Below are 6,515 nucleotides of genomic sequence, written 5' to 3' on the forward strand. Positions count from 1 at the left end.
TGCTGCTGGCTTCATAGCCGACCGCGCGCCGGTTCGCGTCAGCGCGCGCCAGAGATTCTGCCAACACACAGCTGGTGCGGGGGCCGCGTGCACGCGCCGCTCGCGTGTCTCGCTGCTCTGTAGCGGATCTCGCCACCCGCGCTAAATTCGGCCCGCACCGCCTAGGTCAGGGGGCCGGCGGGCCGCAGCGCGCATGCGCGCCCAAACACGGCGCGCGCGACCTTCTCCCGGGTCACTGCCGACTTCTCGCGCGGCGGCCTTGTCAAAGGCGGATGCGGTCTGCGTCCCGCCGACAGTCCGCCTCACTAGAAGCCAGTTACATTTCAATCAGACACTCGGGGAAAAGTATCGGTTCTACTTGGCAACGAGTGCTTTAATTCAATCCCGATACTTTTTTACTGGATACTTCTCAAGTGATACTTTGTAGCAGGTATCGTGTCGAATGAACCTAATAGTGCGTTATTTACGTTTTTATTATTTGCCCCACATTTTGGTCACTTCTACATCTATATCTACATCCATACACTGAAATGAAATGAAATGTCGTGTAGCTAGGGCCTCCCGTCGGATAGACCGGTCGCCTGGTGCAAGTATTTGAGTTGACGCCACTTCGGTGACTTGCGTGTCCACGGGGATGATATGATGATGATGATGAAGACAACACAACACCCAGTCCCTGAGCGGAGAAAATCTCCGACGCAACCGGGAATCTAACCCGGCTCCCTTTGCACAGCATTCGGCCGCACTGACCACTCAGCTATCGAGGCGGACACCCATACACTGCAACCTACAGTGAAGTGCACGACAGAGCACATCCCATTCTATTCGTTGTCAGGGATTTTTCCTGCTCCATTCACGAGTGACTCGAAGAAAAAATGACTTTAAGTGGTTCTGAGGGCGCCGTAATTAATCCGATCTTGTCCTCACGATCACTAATGGAGCGATTCTTTGGGGTTGCGGTGTATTGCTAGAGTCACCATTTAAAAGTCCGTTCCTGAAACTCTGTTTACATGTTTTCTGGGATAGTTCACGCCTATCTTCAAAAGTGTCTGTCAGCTCAGTTCTTTCAACATCCTTGTGACGTACTCTCGGAGATTAAACAAAACTGTCACCATTCGTGCTGCCCTTCTTTGTGTATTTTCAATATCCCCTATTAGTCTTATTTGGTACGGGTCCCAGGCACTTGAGCAATATTCTAGAACCGATCAACCGTGCGATTCGTTAGAAATTTCCTTTGTAGACTGACAGAATTTGACAGTATTCTATCAATAAATCGAAGCCTGCTACATCTACATGGATACTGTGCAAATCACATTTAAGTGCCTGACAGAGGGTTCATCGAACCACCTTCACAAATCTCCATTATTCCCATTGTCATGGTGATCGTTTCTGCCTATGTAGGTCGGCGCCAACAAAATATTTTCGCATTCGGAGGAGGAAGCTGGTGATTGGAATTTCGTGAGGAGATTCTGCCGCAACGAAAAACACCTTTGTGTTAATGATGTCCAGCCCAGATCCTGTATGATGACCGTGACACTCTTTCCTCAATTTCGCGATAACACAAAACGTGCTGCTCTTCTTTAAACTTTCTCGATGCACTCCATTAATCCTGTCTGGTAAGGATCCCAGACCGCGCAACAATACTGCAAAAGAGGACGGACAAGAGTAGTGTAGGCATTCTCTTTAGTAGATCTGTTACATCTTCTAAGCATTCTGCCAACAAAGTTCAGTCTTTGGTTCGCCTTCCCCGCTACATTTTCTATGTGTTCCTTCCAATTTTAGTTGTTCGTAATTGTCATTCCTAGATATTTGGTTGAATTTACGGCCTTTAGATTTGACAGATTTATCATGTAACCGAAGTTTAACGGATTCCTTTTAGCACTCTTGTGGATGACCTCACTCTTTTCATTATTTAGGGGCAATTTACAATTTTCGCACCATACATATATATTTTCTACATGCTTTACCCACGACTGAACTTAAGTGATTGTTCCATTTCATGACCCTAGAAAGTTTATGGGTTTACCGATTCGAGGTGTGACTCACTGATATAATAGTCATATGATATTACGTTTACTTCGCTTTGTGAAGTGCACAATTTCACATTTCTGAATATTTAAAGCAAGTTGCCAATCTTGGCATCACTTTGAAATCTCATCTAGGTCTGACTGAATATTTATCCAGCTGCTTTCTGACGGTATTTCATTACAGATAACTCCATCATCTGCGAAAAGTCTGACGTTACTATTAATATTGTCCACAAGATTATTGATATGTAACATGAATAGCAAGGGACCCAAGACACTTCCGTCGGGTACACCCGAAATTACCTCTAAATCTGTTGATGACTCTCCTTCCGAGATAACTGACTGCGACCTCCATACGAAGAAATCCTCAACCCAGGCACAAATTTCTCCTCATACGCCATGCGATCGTAATTTTGACAATACGCGTAGGTGTGGTGCTGACAAAGGGCATCCGCCATAAGCCGCGATCTGATCCAGTTGAAACCTGGCATGGTGATAGAAGGATGAAAATAAAGGGACACTTGTTTCGGCTTAGGTGCCAACACGCAATACCTTCCGAGGAAATGACAGACAAAAGTTTTGACACGACTTCATCAGGCTACTCGCTCGACGGAAATCTAGGTGCGTAGCCTGCACAATGACCAAATAGCACAGTTCCGAAATTTTGGGGCCCGTGTTCAAACGCAATCTTACATAAAAAGTTTTTGGAACATTGTTCCAGGAAAAACGGCAATCTCTAATATTATAATTAATTTCAATACACACAGTCGTGATCGTATTTAAGTTGTTTATTTTTATTTTTAGATGATCGGTTTCCTTCGTCTACGCGATCATCTTCACATCTTACATTTATTGATGGCCTCATTAAAAAAAATTCTTTTATCACAGCTGATGCAGATTAACACCTTTCAGAAAACTGCTACCAACAGTTTGCCATTACCTTGAAGACGTCAGTAACAAACTTGATCCCCCAGTCCATCAAGACGTAAACCAATTAATGAAACGACATCAGAATGTGCACGCAAGAGCCACTAAATCTGGTAAGCTCACAAGAGAAACCTATCGTCACTTTCTCGACAAAGTTTTGCGACCTTACGTAAAAATTGAGCCGTTTCTGAAAGTTACTGATTCGCGTGGTGGGCAAAACGATCATGACTTATACAATGGGCTGAAATCAGAATACCGACGTCTTCATTAAAAATAATTCCGCCAAAGTGTATGACGTTATGTAAACCCTGCGACATGTATCTGATGCACTTAAAACACACTCTCTGATCCATTATCAGCTGCAGGCTCCAGCTTAACAGAAAATGCTTAGATATGCGTGGTTTACCGTGAAGTTTTCGCGAGGTTGTTTTCCCAATGATGTTGTTGTTGTGGTGTTCAGTCCTGAGACTGGTTTGATGCAGCTCTCCATGCTACTCTATCCTGTGCAAGCTTCTTCATCTCCCAGTACCTACTGCAACCAACATCCTTCTGAATCTGCTTAGTGTATTCATCTCTTGGTCTCCCTCTACGATTTTTACCCTCCACGCTGCCCTCCAATGCTAAATTTGTGATCCCTTGATGCCTCAAAACATGTCCTACCAACCGATCCCTTCTTCTAGTCAAGTTGTGCCACAAACTTCTCTTCTCCCCAATCCTATTCAATACCGCCTCATTAGTTACGTGATCTACCCATCTTATCTTCAGCATTCTTCTGTAGCACCACATTTCGAAAGCTTCTATTCTCTTCTTGTCCAAACTAGTTATCGTCCATGTTTCACTTCCATACATGGCTACACTCCATACAAATACTTTCAGAAATGACTTCCTGACACTCAAATCTATACTTGATGTTAACAAATTTCTCTTCTTGAGAAACGCTTTCCTTGCCATTGCCAGTCTAAATTTTATATCCTCTCTACTTCGACCATCATTAGTTATTTTACTCCCTAAATAGCAAAACTCCTTTACTACTTTAAGTGTCTCATTTCCTAGTTTAATCCCCTCAGCATCACCCGATTTAATTTGACTACATTCCATTATCCTCGTTTTGCTTTTGTTGATGTTCATCTTGTATCCCCCTTTCAAGACACTGTCCATTCCGTTCAACTGCTCTTCCAAGTCCTTTGCTGTCTCTGACAGAATTACAATGTCATCGGCGAACCTCAAAGTTTTTACTTCTTCTCCATGAATTTTAATACCTACTCCGAATTTTTCTTTTGTTTCCTTTACTGCTTGCTCAATATACAGATTGAATAACATCGGGGAGAGGCTACAACCTTGTCTCACTCCTTTCCCAACCACTGCTTCCCTTTCATGCCCCTCGACTCTTATAACTGCCATCTGGTTTCTGTACAAATTGTAAATAGCCTTTCGCTCCCTGTATTTTACCCCTGCCACCTTCAGAATTTGAAAGAGAGTATTCCAGTTAACGTTGTCAAAAGCTTTCTCTAAGTCTACAAATGCTAGAAATGTAGGTTTGCCTTTTCTTAATCTTTCTTCTAAGATAAGTCGTAAGGTTAGTATTGCCTCACGTGTTCCAACATTTCTACGGAATCCAAACTGATCTTCCCCAAGGTCCGCTTCTACCAGTTTTTCCATTCGTCTGTAAAGAATTCGCGTTAGTATTTTGCAGCTGTGACTTATTAAACTGATAGTTCGGTAATTTTCACATCTGTCAACACCTGCTTTCTTTGGTATTGGAATTATTATATTCTTCTTGAAGTCTGTGGGTATTTCGCCTGTCTCATACATCTTGCTCACCAGATGGTAGAGTTTTGTCATGACTGGCTCTCCCAAGGCCATCAGTAGTTCTAATGGAATGTTGTCTACTCCCGGGGCCTTGTTTCGACTCAGGTCTTTCAGTGCTCTGTCAAACTCTTCACGCAGTATCTTATCTCCCATTTCATCTTCATCTACATCCTCTTCCATTTCCATAATATTGTCCTCAAGTACATCGCCCTTGTATAAACCCTCTATATACTCCTTCCACCTTTCTGCTTTCCCTTCTTTGCTTAGAACTGGGTTGCCATCTGAGCTCTTGATATTCATACAAGTGGTTTTCTTCTCTCCAAAGGTCTCTTTAATTTTCCTGTAGGCAGTATCTATCTTACCCCTAGTGAGACAAGCCTCTACATCCTTACATTTGTCCTCTAGCCATCCCTGCTTAGCCATTTTGCACTTTCTGTCGATCTCATTTTTAAGACGTTTGTATTCCCTTTTGCCTGCTTCATTTACTGCATTTTTATATTTTCTCCTTTCATCAATTAAATTCAATATTTCTTCTGTTACCCAAGGATTTCTATTAGCCCTCGTCCTTTTACCTACTTGATCCTCTGCTGCCTTCACTACTTCAACCCTCAGAGCTACCCATTGTTCTTCTACTGTATTTCTTTCCCCCATTCCTGTCAATTGTTCCCTTATGCTCTCCCTGAAACTCTCTACAACCTCTGGTTCTTTCAGTTTATCCAAGTCCCATCTCCTTAAATTCCCACCTTTTTGCAGTTTCTTCAGTTTCAATCTGCAGTTCATAACCAATAGATTGTGGTCAGAATCCACATCTGCCCCTGGAAATGTTTTACAATTTAAAACCTGGTTCCTAAATCTCTGTCTTACCATTATATAATCTATGTGATACCTATTAGTATCTCCAGGATTCTTCCAGGTATACAACCTTCTTTTATGATTCTTGAACCAAGTGTTAGCTATGATTAAGTTATGCTCTGTGCAAAATTCTACTAGGCGGCTTCCTCTTTCATTTCTTCCCCCCAATCCATATTCACCTACTACGTTTCCTTCTCTCCGTTTTCCTACTGACGAATTCCAGTCACCCATGACTATTAAATTTTCGTCTCCCTTCACTACCTGAATAATTTCTGTTATCTCGTCATACATTTCATCAATTTCTTCATCATCTGCAGAGCTAGTTGGCATATAAACTTGTACTACTGTAGTAGGCATGGGCTTTGTGTCTATCTTGGCCACAATAATGCGTTCACTATGCTGTTTGTAGTAGCTAACCCGCACTCCTATTTTTTTATTCATTATTAAACCTACTCCTGCATTACCCCTATTTGATTTTGTATTTATAACCCTGTAATCACCTGACCAAAAGTCTTGTTCCTCCTGCCACCGAACTTCACTAATTCCCACTATATCTAACTTTAACCTATCCATTTCCCTTTTTAAATTTTCTAACCTTCCTGCCCGATTAAGGGATCTGACATTCCACGCTCCGATCCGTAGAATGCCAGTTTTCTTTCTCCTGATAAGGACGTCCTCTTGAGTAGTCCCCGCCCGGAGATCCGAATGGGGGACTATTTTACCTCCGGAATATTTTACCCAAGAGGACGCCATCATCATTTAATCATACAGTAAAGCTGCATGCCCTCGGGAAAAATTACGGCTGTAGTTTCCCCTTGCTTTCAGCCGTTCGCAGTACCAGCACAGCAAGGCCGTTTTGGTTAATGTTACAAGGCCAGATCAGTCAATCATCCAGACTGT

The sequence above is a fragment of the Schistocerca nitens genome, chromosome 1 (assembly GCF_023898315.1).
Source record: "Schistocerca nitens isolate TAMUIC-IGC-003100 chromosome 1, iqSchNite1.1, whole genome shotgun sequence".
NCBI classification, from domain to species: domain Eukaryota; kingdom Metazoa; phylum Arthropoda; class Insecta; order Orthoptera; family Acrididae; genus Schistocerca; species Schistocerca nitens.